The 16,510-nt window shown below is 39.4% G+C and overlaps 1 protein-coding gene across 29 annotated transcripts in view; it reads left to right on the top strand.

The window, feature by feature from the left end:
- The window catches only part of ARVCF (ARVCF delta catenin family member), a 249,299-nt gene that overhangs the window by 72,543 nt on the left and 160,246 nt on the right, over positions 1-16,510 (top strand). For 26 of the 29 annotated variants that reach the window (XM_085592675.1, XM_085592682.1, XM_085592674.1 and 23 more), the window contains one exon: positions 12,541-12,607. The exons of the other annotated variants lie outside the window; for them this stretch is intronic. The gene's annotated coding sequence lies outside the window, so the exon portion shown is untranslated. The remainder of the gene's footprint in view (positions 1-12,540; positions 12,608-16,510) is intronic. 29 annotated transcript variants of the gene reach the window in all.

Below are 16,510 nucleotides of genomic sequence, written 5' to 3'. Positions count from 1 at the left end.
ATTTTGCTGACAGTAGCCTCTGCAGGTTATGGAGAGGACTGGGACAAATAATGCAGTGAGTTAATATTCTGAATTGTCAGTTATGAGATGTCTGATCACTTGGTTCTGCTTCTGGTGTGACTGACTGATTTCAGAAGGGGATTAAAAGCGGCAGATACAATTCCTGCTTTCAGTCCCATAAAGCTGGAATCTGGAGATGCTGGTTGGCCCTGCCAAAATTTTCTCTATTAAACAGTTTTCTTTTTCCTTTCCTTAACATTTTGGGAGAGGGGCACATGCCACCCTTTAGATATGTCTAAATGTTACTGCACATTCTTCAAATTCCTCTTCTTAGTGTTTCACAAGTGTGGAGTTGGGTGCAGCTGAGAAATGAAGATGTAAAATGAAATGCTAGAGTTCTCTGTGGTGTCTCTATTGTATCCAGGTTACATATGCATGTAAATTAGTATAATTAATTATATCTACTCATTTCAACAGCCAGCTTCTGAAACTGAGCTCACAGTCAGTCTAAATAATTTCCTTTTGCATGATTATGTCATTACAGATATTAAGGACCAAGTGTTCTCCTGATAGCTTTAGTTTAAACATAATCAGAAAAATGCATTTTTTCTACAAAGAATTTCAATACTAAATCTGTTTAAAGTCTTGACAGAGTGCTGTGTCCAGCAGCATGGCCATTACTGTAATTCCATTCAGCTTAATATATGCAAACCAGAGAGTTTCAGTCAATTGCGGCAATAAAACTTTTGTTTCAGCTGCCAAGTTAATAATTTGACTCCTCATGATTGTGTGTTTCCATGACAATGGATGGGTTTATGATTGACAAACATATGATTAAAACATGCCCTTCAAAACTGTACATCTCAGAGACCTAATGAAAGCTCAGTAATATTCCTAAAGAACTTTTCATTAAAAGAATGGATTGTGACTTTCAGCAGCAAAGAGGCTGCAATTTGTAGGTCTCAGCTTTGGTGAACATGGCTGAGTAGTGTTAAGATTTGTTGTGGCCTTAGCCTTGGATTTAAATCTCACCTAAATGTGGACTTTTATTCTCTTAATGATTTAAACTTCTCTGGTTTTAGTGATTTCTTTTAATTAAGATCTAGAGTGAAATTACGTAGTTCTTCCACAATCTAATTTCCTGTTGCCTTCATGTAGGACTGAGTGTGGTTAACAGAGACAGAGCCTGCTAAAGTTTTTAATAATAAGGTTATGCATATACCAGCTCTTGGAAAATATATGCTAATGGCTTTACCAAAATTTACAAAAATTTATGGGCACTTCGGTGGATGAAAAATCTTATTTAAAACCATAAAATTCACTTTATGTTATTAAAACTCTGGTATTGTTAATCAAAGTAGGTTAATAACAGGGTTTCAGTGTAAGGTATATTTGCTTCATGCTCTCTTTTAGTGTCTCAATGGCCTCTGGACACATGGAAAAGTCCATCTCCCTTTCTAAGGGAGAAGAACAGTAGGACTTAGATGAGGCCTAGAAGGAATAGCAGCTTATTTTATATTATCATGGAGATTTATTAGCATTATATGAGCAGCTTAATATATAGAAGCTTTTGTCGTCAGACTACTCAGGGTGATTACATTTTTTTAATATAAAGTATATCATTGCTTGTAAGTTCATTGCAATTTTTCTAGCAAGTCTCAGACAAGTATATTTTTGTTCAGTTTTGCAAGTCTGATATGGTGTCATTATATCTGATACTGTATTCATAGGCTCTGTTTTATTTCTTTATGTTTTGAGATCTGAGAAGCACCTAATGCCTGTGACACTGTTGTGATTTAAAATCAAAATATCTTTCTTGTTTCCAAGGTAGTTGTATGAAGTATATTTCCCTTCTCTAATAACTAGTCAAGCTGAAGGTTTTTGAGGCCGGTGTTTTTGGCATCATCAATCCTTAGCTGCATTTTTGGTGCCACAGAAACGAGAGACATCTCTGAATCATTCAAGAGGAATAATAAAATGAGAGGGGAGAAGTTTGGCAGCTGAGCATCGGTGGTGTGCCCCAGCCCTGAGGTGCTGGGACTGCAGGATCTGCAGTAGCTTGGCTGCTCCCATCCAACAGCAGCCTTTCAGATTGAAAGAACAGCCAGATTCTGTCTCTTAAATCTGCACATAAAAATATTTAAGATGCAGATAAGACTTGTGTGAGGCAGCTGCTCCTTCTGTGTTTTTGGCGGCCGGTCCTTCCATCAGTTTTATCTCATTTGGTGCTTGTTGGGAGGACACTGTCCAGGCTGGCAAAACTAAACTTAGATCTGTCAGTTTTTTACTGCTTTGTGGTTTCTCATGTTGTGCTAGTCCCTGTTCTGCTGCTCCACTCCCTGGGCCTGAGCTGCAGTGAGCAGTTCTCAGCTGAAAGCTTCTGCCAGGCGTGAGATCTCAATTACGTCCGAGCCCAGAGAGATCCCGGTGTGGCACTGTGCATCCACACCTCCAAATGCTATGCCACTGGTACTTCTGTGGCCTCAGTTGTTCTCATTTCCTGTGGTTTTTATGAGTAAAAGGGGAAAGGTTATATGGTACTGAAAAACAGATTCAACAGGTGTATCAAATCTGTACTGATAAATAAATTTTTAAAGCAATGCAGTTCCACGCTTACTGTTCTTACCAGGTATGTGTATTAATCCTTCTATCAACATGAAGAGCAGGAACTGTAGCATGGAGCAACTGTATATGAATTGTTTTCCCATTTATTTCTCTTCTAGTAATTACCTATTCCCTTTCCTGACCAGCAGTGGCTCCATAGGACAAACTCAGTGTGTGCTTTCTTCACTGCTCACCTTATTTTCCTTGTTTGTTTGCTGGCATGTGGTTTTTTCCCTTTTCGTTTTCCTCTGTCTAGCCACAGAGACAGTTCTCTGCAGTCACTAAATCACATATCAAAATGATCAATTAATATGAATTAGTCCATTGCTACTTCATACACAGATGTTTGTCCTGGCAGGTACCACAGCAGCCACACAAAGCCCGTGCAGCGAGAGGGATAAACACAGCGATGGAGGCTCTCCTGCCAGAGCTGGGACAGTTCCCTGGGGTCACACGTTGGCACACGCTGCCAGTGCCAGTTCACACGTGGCACTGCTGTTCTGTTCACAGTGGAAATGTGGCTCTCCTGAGTGCCTTTCCTTGCCAGTGTTTCTGTGCTCTTCCTGCCCACAAATGTATTTGGTGTCAGCGTGTTTCACTGCCAAGCTTTCTAGCATGTGCTTTCTCCTCAGTACTACACTGCTTCTTTTGGCCTTTCAAAAACTTTTGGTTTCTTGTTTGTGTCTCCAGCGGGAGCAAAATGCAGCATTTGGGAATTGGAGTTTACTCCCTCACCCCCCCTTTTTTTTTTTTTCCCATTCTATTTTAAACTGGCTATCTGTCTCAGAAACCCAGCACTCTTTCTTGGTTAGGTTGTCTATAGCACATCCTCCCAATATTTCTTAGAGAAACAAGTTGCTTGAAATTAGCAAGATGTTATAGTTTTAGGAATATGTTTTCATGTAATCCCCCTTAATTGGCCTTAAAGATAAATACAAAACAAGAAGTTTATATTTTTAATATAGGTCTAGATAGTTGATTCAACTTCTTCACAGTAGGTTTGTAATAAATTTTCTATATCAGAAGAACTAGAGTAATACACCGTAAAAAAGGAAACTGTGGCAAAGCAAATAATTTTGCTTCAGAAGTGCCTGGATAACCAAATTCCTGCTGCTTTCATGTTTTAATCCTCTTTAGAAGAAAAGGCTGAACTCTTTCAGCGTTTAAAGACCAGATTAAACCAAACAAAGTGTTACAATTCTATGATCATTAAACATATGCACTGAAAACACTAAGAAACAAACCCTGATAATAAATGTATATATTTACCATGCTTCAGTTAATGTAAGATTATAGATACTTATAGAACTTTCATGCGAGTTTGGGAACACATACTTCTGGAAATTTAACAGTTCATGTTTTATCTGCTCTTGTTTGTCCTGGGAATTGAGGGACCTGTAGCTTAGTGTGTGAATATGTTGGTGTAACTTTAAGTAGCCAGAGTGCTATGACTGCCCAGTAGCCTGAGTGCATTAGAATGAAGCTTGTAAGGGTTCTGGGACTTGGAATAGAAATATTCTTATTTCCTTCTTCATTAAGCTCTCCCTGCTTTTTTTGTGAATTCCCAGTTGGCTGGGAAAGGTTACTAAGCTCTCATCTATATCAACTACAAATGATTGATTTCTTCTATCCCTAGATATTCTTCCCACCAATCTGTTTTACATTCTTAGAGCAGCGATTTTGGATGCTATTTATATCTTATCTTGGCAATTGTTTTTCAGTTTAGATTACTACAGTAATTCACCTTTAATTTTCCCTTTGCTTTATTGAAGCAATTTATATTAATGATCCTAATCTGTGCTAATGCCACACTGATCCATGTGCATGACTGAGTAGAGGCCCTTTTTCTCTTATGTGAACTTCTGCCTTCAGTTCATCATTAATAAAAAGAACTTCAAATTATTTTTAAACAAAGACAAATGGAAACATTGCTATGCAATTAAATAGAATATACATAATTATTTTGCAAGTCAGACATATGTGCTGTGCTCTTTCGCTGTTGTTCAGGTACAGATTTTGCATCCTTGCAATTTCTACTGCAAAAACCTCAGTAGTCAAATCAGTGCTTCTGTGGAACATAAAGTTTAAAGAATGCCAGCATATCTGAAATGATATGGCTACTTACCATTTGGTTTCCTAACTGTTTATATGTATTTTGTTAGTTTGGGAATGTTCATTAAGTTAACCTGCATACACACACATCCACTTTGCCAGTTTTCTGGAAGACGTATACAGCTCCTGCCACCCAGCAGAGTGCTATGGATTCTGCAGGTTTGCTAGAGGACTCCCCTTGTTTCAAGCTACTTTTCTAAGTTCTTGTTTAAAAAAAAAAAACAAAAAACCAAAATCCTGCTTCATGTGAAGAAGAGCTGTAAGAGATGTGACTGAGGCCTCATTAAATTGTGTCTTTTTTAAGGACAAGAGGAAGGCATCACTTAGGTGTTGAGAATTGCTTCTGAAATGACAGATTTATCACTCACAGCTCTTGACTTTCAGCAAATTGTCATTCTCTCTGTGAATTGTCATTTCTCCAATCTTATCTGTATTTTTTTGTTCCTTTCTTTTAGCTTTATCAGCATGTGATAGTAATCTGTCTGTGGCAGAAGGCCTTCTGCCAGTTACAGGATTAGGTGCTCGTCTAGTACTGACTGCATGTGGTCATTCCAGTGGTCAGCTTAGACTATTAAGAATATTTGGATTTATTTGCAGCAATGCAATTATCAGGAAAACAGTTCTTAAGTAAGGCTACCCTATAATTTTATTCACAAAATATTGTTAGTTAAGCTTTCACTTGGGCTGATTTTCTTCTTCCATTTGGGCACAGAAAGAACTGGACATTTTTCAAGTACATATTTTTGGTAAGAAATTTCCTAGCTTGACAAGCTCTCTGGTAGCTGCTTTTGTTCCAAGTTGAGCCCTTGCCAGTGTAATTGCCAGGGCAGAAGCTGTTGGCCACGGGCAGTGAGTGCAGCATGGGGAGCACGCCGGAGCAGCGTCAGAGCAGCACAGAAGGTCTGAGGATGCTGCTGGTCACTGTCACCCCCACCCAGCTGCTCCCCTCTGCTCCAGCACCTCATCTCTGCTCCCTCTGCAGTAGGATATTGATTGCAAATTGCAGCTTTCCTTTTTGAATCAAAACCGTGAACAAAGATTCTTCTAAAAATTCCAGCTTGTTGGAACTCAGAATGTCTCTCAGACATTTTTAGAGGTTCCAGGCATTGGTCAGAAGCATTTTAGACCCTGGCAGGCAGCTGGAAACAGCTGGGATTTTGAGTTTGAGCCCTGGAATGAGTTACCAACTTTGGAGGTGGAACAAGCAGTCACAAAGGGTTAGATAGTATAGGAGAAGTAGTTACAAAGTAGAGGGGAAAATTTTTTAGTATGGTACGGGGGGGGGGGGGGGGGGGGGGGGTTTAGAACCTGTCCAGGGGGGTTTTTACTTTGTACATGGGGGTCAGAAGTTCTAAGATGGAGGAAAGTGGGCTGATCCTGTTCTTCCTCCTTCTTCTTCCTTGCCTCCATGTTCTTGGTGATGCTGGAACTTATGGATTGGTTTAGAGTAGAAAAGCACCTTGTAATGTAGGTAGTAGGTATTGGGAGAAAACTATAAACATGTAATACGTAATATATCATATAAAAGGTAGCAGCAGCCCTGGGCAGGGGGAGAGAAGAAGAAGACAGAGACAGAGAGGATGTCAGGGTGTGTGTGTGCCTCTGCCTGAGCTGTGAGCAAACCACAGCAGCCCCAGAAGAAAATCTTTTAGATAACTCGCAATAAACTGCCTTGAGACCAAACAGCAAGAGCCTGCACAGTTTTTCTTTGGAATCATGGGTTGGAGGAGAGACTTTACCACCACACGAGACCCCAGACCAAGCCCGGGGTTCTCACACCAGCTTGCTTTGGAAAATCTGCTGTCTTAACCTTATGGTTACAGGACTGGGTCTGGCTTGCTTGAGAGAGCAATTTCTACCCTGGAGAATACAAACATCTGCAATCAGTTTCCCACAGTTGTTGTAAACTTTGTTGGCACTAATATATTATTACTAAAACCAGGATTGATTTTTTTTTATCCTTCTTTTTCCAAGATTAAATTTTATTATAGAATTTTGGAAAATCACATTTGCCTCCTATTTAAATGAATAAATTTATCCTATTTCTGTAAGACATAAAAGGTGACTTTGGTTACTCCATTAATGCTATCAAGTTCAATTTAGATATCCTTAGTATACTAGAAAACAAAATTAGATAATTAATCATCTGAATTAAATGAAACTCCATATTAGCATGCAATATAACAAAATTCCTTTAAAAATTTTCATAAAAAGTGGTCAACTGCTGCATTTTAATTTAATTGGGTGTGATGAATTCTTATGAATATTAAGCTGTAAAAGTTTAAATTAAATTTTTAAATAAAAGGTGTTCAGTTATAGTTTTATTGCTGTGTAAGTTCTTGAAACAATGCTGTTGGTAAAGTCTCACTTATTATATATATGTATCTGCACCACTGTGGTACTAGACTGTGTATACCTTGTTTTTCCATTCCTAGATGTCTGTTTGTAATGAGAATTATTAGGAACACAGTACTAGCAGCTGTCAGCAGGCTCTTGATAAGAAGATTATTATGTGTTAACTTTAAAGAGTTAGGAATGTATAATTTATGGCTACTTGGTGGATTTCGCGGATGTCTCAGTTGTATATAGTTGCTAATCGGAATGACTTGATGGAAAACAAATCTTGGAAATACTGTCATTTAGGTTTGTTGCAATCAAGAAACTGCTGTTTGAGTGTATCTTCTCTGTTTGATGTTCAGGAAGAAATCTTAGTCCTGTATTAAAAACACTAAACTGTCTGGGCTTCTTATAAATATTAATTTGCCAAATGCACAGAAGTCTGTGACATTTCCTTCAGAAGAAAGGATTAGCTTTAATTTTGCTTGTATCATAGCACAGCAAAGTGAATCCCTGTACACTGGCTTTTGTAGTTCTGTATTTCATACATTTTCTTTTAATATGTCATGTCTTTATCAACACAGCAACACAGTAGAGGAAATAGGTGCACCTGGTTTGGCAGAGTTAGTTCAGCCATTGTTTCTGTAATAAATTATTTACTTCACTGGTAGCATGTAATGACTTGAGTGACATTTTATAGGCTGTTGTACATTTTCAGTCCTGACATTTTAAAAAGCCACAGTTCTTATCTGTGACATGTCTGTGTACTGATGCATGGGCTCTTTACTACTTCTGTAATATTTATATAAAATTTATTGGCACTAACTGCTATTACCCAGCGCATCTCTTCTGAAAGGTCTGTGTATCTCTCCACGTTGACTGAGCTGTTCAGAGGGGGTTTGGAACTTTCTGGGCATTTTGCCACTACTTCTGTCTGAACTTTGTCTGCATTTGTATCAGCTGCTTTAGTTAGTGGTTGCTCGCTTGATGTTAACATGCTGATTTACACTATAATTAAGAATGAGTAGGAGTTTCTAAGGGAACTCAGAGCGCCTAAGTAACACAAAAATAATGCTGTTTTAAATAAATTTCTAGAGATAATTGAGTGTAAATATTAAAATATCAAACAGCTTGAAGTCCACCTCTTTTGATGGAAAGTTTTGTAATGAGTGTGCAGCGTGGCTGCTGTTCATTATGTTTGTATCACATCTTTAGGAGGAGAAACCTCACTTCCCATGACTGTTTCATATGTTTTGATTCAAGTTGTGACAAAGCATATACCCACACACTGAGTTGTGTAATGTAGCTACCTCGTGTTTGCCATCTGATACCTTACATAAAAGCAGAACTGTACTGTCAGTTAGAATACCCTACATTTCTTTGTGAAATAAAATAGCAGTTTAGCAAATGAAGATGTAAGGTGAAGGAAGAAAATTCTTTCTTTTCACCTCCTTGTCTCTTAGTTAAGTAAATCACAGCAGATACAAAATACAATTCTGAGAGATCTATTCAGCTGTGCCCAAACTTCTGGTGATTTATCTGTCACAAGAGGTCTTGCCAAGGAAAACATACAATTGGAGGGTATCAGCTTCTTGCAATCAATAAAACAAAACATGGACAGACAAATTAATCTGGGAGTAAGTGAGCTCTTTTCCACTGGTTTCTTTTCCATTGAGGTAGCTTTTGGCAAGTGAAGTTGTGCTGACTGCAGTCTGCTGCTGTAAGCGACAGAAACGTTTGTTCCTTGAGGCTGCTTTGAGGTTGTAAGTGTGCAGTGAGGACTGGAGCTGAGTCTGCAGGTAATTTTTCTGCTACCAAATAAATTGCATGATCCAAATTCCTTATTAGTTATTTTAATGTCAGAAATGTCAGCGATAAGGTCATTTGAGTGACAGAGAGAGCCAAAGATAAAGGCTTTCCATTCATACTCTTCATACCCTGAGCAAGATTTTGCAATGTGTGCTTATAGTACTACTGCAGCTGAATTGAAAAGCAGTCTGCTTGTCCGTGGTTTATTTTGGACTACACTGCTTGCTTCCTCACACTAGGCAGTGTTAATGCCACCAGTTCCTGTGCAGAGGGATCTGCTCTGTGCCCCAGAGCGTGTTCCAGCCGTGGTTTGTGTCACACTGGCTCCGTGTCACTGGCACTCAGACTGGCACAGAGGGAGCCAAGGGACAGGCAGTCCAGTGGAGCTGCCCACGCTGTACCTGGCTGAAGGCTGCTCCTCCCACTGACTGAAAGCAAATGCTTTCAAGAGCTTGGGTGGATGCTCAGAAGCTTTTTGAGTAAGGCACCAAGAAGGTGTAGGAGTGGACACCAGCACAAACCAGGCATAGCTGATGATACAAAATAGGACATTAAGAAAAAGGAATGGTAGAACACATTGCTACTGTACTTCCCATCATGCTGTTTGTGTAGAAGCAGTGCACACATTTGCAATGGTGCAGAATCAAAATTTGTTCCTAAGTCTTCTGTAGTCTAATAAGCTGCTCACATTGTCACTGTGTTAGAGAAGCTTTAATAACTAATTATGTTCACTGGAGTGGGACAAGAATGAAGTGTGGTGGGGATGCAATTGTGAAACTCGCTGACTGGCAAGAAATGCTTTGCTGATAGATGCTTTACTTTCCCAGACATTTTTGCAGTGTCAGTGCCTTGATGTTCTGTTAAGTTCTTTCTTCTGAAAACATTTATCTTAATTAGTTACTATAGCTAGAGACTAATTGTCTGATTTCTATTTTTTTTTTTTTGTCATTTGTTGGTGAGTAAATATAAAACCACTCAGTCTTTTAACAGTGCAACTGGGGTAATTAGTTACAAGTGAGAGATAACAAGCAATCTGAAAAGGCATTACAGGTTTTTCTCCACCTTTCCCATTTGAGAGCTGTAAGATACTTGATTAAAAATAGCAATAAAAGTATATCACTGGAATTAAGCAGCATTTTTGTTATGAAACACAGGTGTTTTATTAAATGTAATGCCATCCAAGCTGGTGGATCCAAGCATTATCCAAGCATTCCATCTTCCACCCTCTCCCCTGCACCACAGGTTGTGTTATCAAATGGGCACAGCCAAGTGCTGGGAGAGTTTTGGAACTCAAAATGTCTCTCAGACATTTTTAGAGGTTCCAGGCATTGGTCAGAAGCATTTTAGACCCTGGCAGGCAGCTGGAAACAGCTGGGATTTTGAGTTTGAGCCATGGAATGAGTTACCAACTTTGGAGGTGGAACAAGCAGTCACAAAAGGTTAGATAATATAGTAGAAGTAATTACAAAGTAGAGGGGAAAATTTTTTAGTATTGTACAGGGGGGTTTTAGCAACTGTCCAGGGGGGTTTTTACTTTGTACATGGGGGTCAGAAGTTCTAAGATGGAGGAAAGTGGGCTGACCCTGTTCTTCCTCCTTCTTCTTCCTTGCCTCCATGTTCTTGGTGATGCTGGAACTTATGGATTGGTTTAGAGTAGAAAAGCACCTTGTAATGTAGGTAGTAGGTATTGGGAAAAAACTATAAACATGTAATATGTAATATATCATATAAAAGATAGCAGCAGCCCTGGGCGGGGGAGAGAAGAAGCAGTTGGAGTCAGAGAGGATGTCAGGGTGTGTGTGTGCCTCTGCCTGAGCTGCTGAGCAAACTGCAGTAGCCCGAGAAGAAAATCTTCTAGATAACTCGCAATAAACTGCCTTGAGACCAAACAGCAAGAGCCTGCACAGTTTTTCTTTGGAATCACAGCTTGGAGGAGAAATTTCACCACCACATGGGACCCCAGAGCAAGGCTGGGGTTCCCACAGGAAAGGGACTTTGCAGGCTGGCCAGGAGCTCAGCAAGCTGCCGTGCTGCTGCCAGGATTTGGGCTGAGGCTCTGGGCTGCACCAGCCCGTGCAGAGCAGCACTCGGCCTCCCGCCGGCAGCTGGGCTGTGCCCGTGTCAGCACGCAGTGTCTGACCCAGGTGTTTGCCATAACCCACACAGCACATCAGGGCCTGTCACTCTTTGGCAAATACCCTGCTCCAAGAGTAAAATGAAACGCGTAGATTTGTGTTAAAAAGGAGTTTTTCCTTGGTGATCAACTCTGAATTTCAGGCTATACAGGTGTGATAATCACAAGAAGAGCACCAGTAATGCTGTGGGTGTATATAAGAGTGCTGATATTTTATATACATATTTTGGAATCTTGTGAAGTAAGCAAATGCACTTTATTCCCAGATTATATGATAAAAAAGTCAACAATCCCACTGTACATGAATGCTATAGTGGGATTGGGTCTTTTCCAGGACATCCCAAGCCTTAAGGCAGCTTGTATTATTGGCTCTGAATCAACAACAAAAATACAGGTGAAAAAGGAGGAAAGAAAAATCAAGGAAAGTATTTTTTCCAGTTTTTTTTCTGTTCCAGGTGACACTAAATATACAGCATTATTTCTTTCTGACTTAATAAAATAAATAAAATTAGCTTACTTAGAGGAGATAAGTAATATTCTTATGAGACAAAAGCTAAAATAAATTAGGCTACAAAGAAGCTCTCTTCTTACATCAGAGATGTAGAATTTTCTTTTAGCCCCTCTTTGGTTACAGTGAGTCTGCAGGATTGAAGGGATTTTCCTTACTTACCATTCAGATGTTTTATTTGGCCGCCTTGTGGCGTTCAGGCAAAGGAGGAGCAGTGAGGAAGGGTCTCGTGATGGAGCCATGTGTTGGTGGAAGGGCAGTGGCATGTCTGGGTTTTGGGTAAACTTTACCTAAAGTGAAACCCAGCAAGGGTGATCTGCAAGAATGAACTGCTTGAAATGTTCTTGCTCTCAGGAAGAGAGTGGGAGAGTGGGAAACCCAGACAAAGGATCCTGCTGATTAACTTCAGGAAACTGCTGGGATAAGAAATACTGTAATGGAAATGCTACATAAAGCTCTAACAAAAAATTCTATTTTGAAAAACATTGAGTTCTTTCTGGTGAATTTTTTGTCCTAATTTCTCTTATTCCCTGCTGTTAGAAGAAAAATGTCAGACAGGATGAGGTATATCTATGGAACCACAGTTGACATTTTTAGAGCCACTAGATGGCATTTAGACCTGGATGATTGAAAATGCTCTGATCTGTGCTTATGAGACAAATTTTTTTGCTTTTAAAACTAGGAATTAATGGGGAATTAAATATATATTTGATTAAGTTTTAAGTTTATAAGTCTGTGATTTTTGCACATGTAAGTGGCACTGGGACAGAAATCAGGAGGATCTTCATTAATGGAGTTTAGTTTCAATACTCCAGTTTTGTGGGATTTTCTTGGGATTTCAGGTGATGAGAGAATAGATGCTAGAGTTAATGCTTTTTTATGAACCAGCATGACTCAGGAAGGGGAACCAAGGGGGACATACAAAAGACTTCCACAGTATTATGTAAATTATTTCAGTTATTCAAAAATAATCCCCTCTTCCTACTTCCCCCAGTTGGAATAAAAATATTTGTTATTTTCTTTGTTTCTCTTACAGAGTTATTATCGAACCAAGGGAGAATTTCTATCCTAAAAGCCACTACAAGAAAGGAAGATTATAAAAGGTACTGTGTTTTCTGCAGCTGAGTCTCTTGAGCATCTTGTTACTATTTCATTAGGTGTGTTTTTAAATCACTATCCTTTTATTAAATTGTCTTTACACCTCAGAAATTCCTTCATTTGAATGCTATTGAAGGCCAACTAAAATTTGTTTAACATAGTGGTAGAATGGTTGAGGAGCAGAAAGAAGGGAATTACCCCTGTGATATCCCTTAAAACTGGAGCTAGGACAGGACCCTCTGCCATCGTCCGTTGTGTCCAGAGCAGAGGCAGCAGCAGGGGTGGAACACAAGTGCAGCTGAGGATAACAGTGTGCTCTCTTTTGTGCATTCTCTGATCCATCTTTTCCTATTACCATGGAAATACTCATTTAGCTTCATTCTACCCCTGACAGAGCAGGGGATGCCTCCAGGCTGTGGGATTTCTTCCTGCAGGCAGTAAGGGTGAGACTCTCAGGATGTCTTTTCCTCTCTCCATGCCCTTCCTGCCAGCTATGTCTTAGTCTTTCTGGAATCAAAAGCCAATCCTCTGCTCTTTTAGAGAATGACCACAAGCATTTTCAGCTGCTCTGAATTCACCTGATTACTTTGGTGTGCCTGTTTTAAATCTGGGGACTTTAAAGTGAATAATGTAATTAAATATTAAATACTCATGTTTATTTTCCTGAAACATTGCTCCCTTCTGTGTACTGCTTTATTTTTCTCAGTCTAGGTGGATTATAGTTTTAGCTAAGCATTCCTCTAAAATAATCCTCTGAATAACACATATCACGTTACTGATTTTTATGAAGTTTTTTCCATTTTCATTTGGTTGTTTTTAGATTAAACATATATGTCAACCCAAAAAGTTTTATTGAAAATAAATAGCTCATTTAAAGTTTTAAAGCTGTTTATTGGAAAGATTCTCAGCAGAGTTTACATAGTATTTACTGTTTGAATTGTTTGGGACTTAGCTCTGTTACTTTCATAGTTTTAATGAAATGAGTTAGGAGTGTTTATTATAGCTGAAATTTATTCCTATTTATACAGTGTAGGATTTTAATTTTAATATAATAGAGGGAATTTGCTTTAAATATTTGGAGTGGTTAGAAAGTTAAAGCAAAACTGTTATTTTTCCCACTCAGCGGTTATCAGCAGGATGGTTATTAAAAAGGGATGTTTGAATAGAAAGTTATTTCTTGGAGCAGATCTTCAGTGATTTGGAAGAAATATTTCTGCTTCCAAATAACTGTAATTAGGCACTAGTGATAAGTTTGTTCCTGGAAGTAGGAAATATTCTTGATGAAGGGTATAAACTACAAAAAGCATTAAGATTTAGTCCAAGATAGGCTTGGAAGGGGTGAGATCAGAGTCTAACTGTAGCTGTCAGGAAGAAAATTACTTCTCCAGAAGACAGTTGGTACTGACACCCTAAATCCAGTATTTTTCCCAATACCTGCTGATTCTGCTAAGGGTCAGCCTCAGCAGAAGATGTGATGTGGACGTGGTGGAAGTGGAGTGGAGGTGTAGGAGCAGGTCAGATTCAGAGCAGGTTTCCCATGCAGGGAAGGAGGATGTGGAGAAGGGGGGGATCCCTGGAGGTCTGGTGTGGGGCTGCTGTTGCCAGCCCAAGGCTGTGGTGACCCCTGCCAGGCTCTCACCACCTGCAGGGCGGCCGGGCACCACGTCCCAGTGCTCTGCTGGGACAAATGCTTACATTTTGATAGAGCCACAAACCAGTGAATAAAAAGCTCTTGTAATAAAGATATAAATCTTAGTCTTGAAGATTGCTACTTGCAGTTTTGCTCAGTGTATGGCAGTGTAAGCACAGCACGGCGTTTCTGTTGCGTGCGAGGGAAGAGCCGAACGAGTGCAGAGCGCTCGAGTCGGGACTAATCAATGGGGTTACTATGGCATCTTGATTTACCCAGGGATATGAACCAGCCATGGCCTGAATATTACTCTCTGAGGGCTACTTTGGCTGTCCGTTTAACCCCACATAAGCCAAAATGCTTGGCTAATAGAGTAGGAAATGCTTCTCAGGGATAAGAGTTCCTGCCTTGAAAATTCAGCAACACAGCTGGAAACAGGGAAGTTGAACTGGCAGTTGTTGTGTGCTTCTGCCTCTCAACCACGCACCACCTCTGGAGCAGCACCTGTTTCTAGTGTGCAACAAAGACTGTTCTGTTGAGAGAGGTTACATGCTGAAATCCATCCTATGGAACGAGGATTTTCTTCAAGACTTTCATTAAAATGTATCTGTTTTTCCTGTCTTTATGTTTATGCATGAACTGAATGATTATTCAAGACAGCAGATGAGTTAAATACTTTTATTTTGCTCAGAAATTATTTATTAGTTCTCAAATGCATGTTTGCCTTGCAATACTAAAAAGCTGTGGTGTTAATCAGCACAAACTTGGGTTGCATTCTAAACTTACAAGGATAAAATGAACTTGGATTGCATTTTAAATTTACAGATGCTGGCACAGTGAAGGGTGTGCTCTGCACATGCCATTGCAGAACACAGATCAACAGTTTTGGTCTAGACAAAGTAGATTTACTTAGTGCCCGAGGCTTCCAAACGTAGCTTGGTGAAAAAAAAATCCTGGATTTAGAATGACACAGATGTTACTGGAGAGAATTAAAGCTAGTGGGCCTTATTCTGTTTCTTCTGTCTTTGTATTGCTTTAATCTCATCATTGATACTGTTCTGGTTTAAAGCAACATAAGGTGGAAATCTGATTTTTTTAATGAGAGAGGTTGAAATATGGAAGAGTAATGCAGTAAGATTGATTAGTAAGCAGTTAATAAAATTACTTTGATTTAGTAGCTTCAAGAATTACATACAAGCATTGCCATTATGTTCTTTCCTGTTTATACTGATGTTTTCAGTTCCCTGGTGGAGCAATAGAGCAGCCACCCAATTCTCTAGATGTGTCTGTGAGAGATAAACAAGACCCATGTTCTGGAAAACAGCTGAAAGATTTTGTTCTATTTTCCTCCTGAAAGCAGGTGAAAACCACAGGCAAGAGGCTCACTCTGAACACTTCAGACCTGTGAATTTTTTTCCTAGCAGTGCCAGTTTATTTATTGGTATAAAATCCTTTGGGAGATACTAAATATTTGATTCAGATGAGTTAAAGGATCTATTTGATGCACTTACTTGCATTAATCTTAAACATAGTAATTGGAAATACCCTCATAAACCCTGAGACTGGGGCCCTAGAATTAAAAAGCATTTGTTATTACCCAGGAATGTAGCTGTGCAGTTTTATTGGCCTTTCTTCTACTGTAATCTATGGATCTCATTTAGCTGCATGCAGCCCTGTTCTTCTGAAACATAAAAGGATGGAAATATCTCAATAGCCTGAAATGAAATTATCTGTCTGTGTTAATCTACATGTAAAACATCCAAGCCCACTTCTTGAAAGGAAAATAGTTTTACTGATAAGCAGAGCTAGACTGTGTTCTTTGGATACTAGAATTAAGTGGATTTTTTTTGTCTGCAGAGTGCTATTTATAGCATCAATTAACTCCTCATGGTTGGGATAAGTCATTTGACACATCTGTTGCTGAGCTTAAACACTTACTGTTCTGTGGGGTCACAGTTGGATTTTTTCCCTCTCAAAATGTGTAATGAAAGGACAATTTTCTACCTAATGGCTCTTAGTTTGAATATGCTGCCTAAACATGCTGCCCGATGCCTTCGGGGGCATTTGGAACGGGTGGAGCTGCTGGGCTGCCTAACTGCAGAGCTGGCCTCAGCTTTGGTGTTTGCCATTTTGTTATTTATCTGCTTGATGATAGCACAATAGTGTCTTTTATGGAAGAGTTATTATGAGCTTCTGCAGATTTTTCCAGCCTCACTGTAATGTTTCAGTTGCTCTGTGTGACAAACTGGCCTGGCTTTGGGAGCTGCTGCTGGCCCCA

This window comes from Lonchura striata, chromosome 15 (assembly GCF_050655825.1).
Source record: "Lonchura striata isolate lonStrDom1 chromosome 15, ASM5065582v1, whole genome shotgun sequence".
Classification (NCBI taxonomy): Eukaryota; Metazoa; Chordata; class Aves; order Passeriformes; family Estrildidae; genus Lonchura; species Lonchura striata.
Note: the sequence above shows the minus strand (reverse complement) of the source record. Positions and strands in the feature narration are given on the sequence as shown.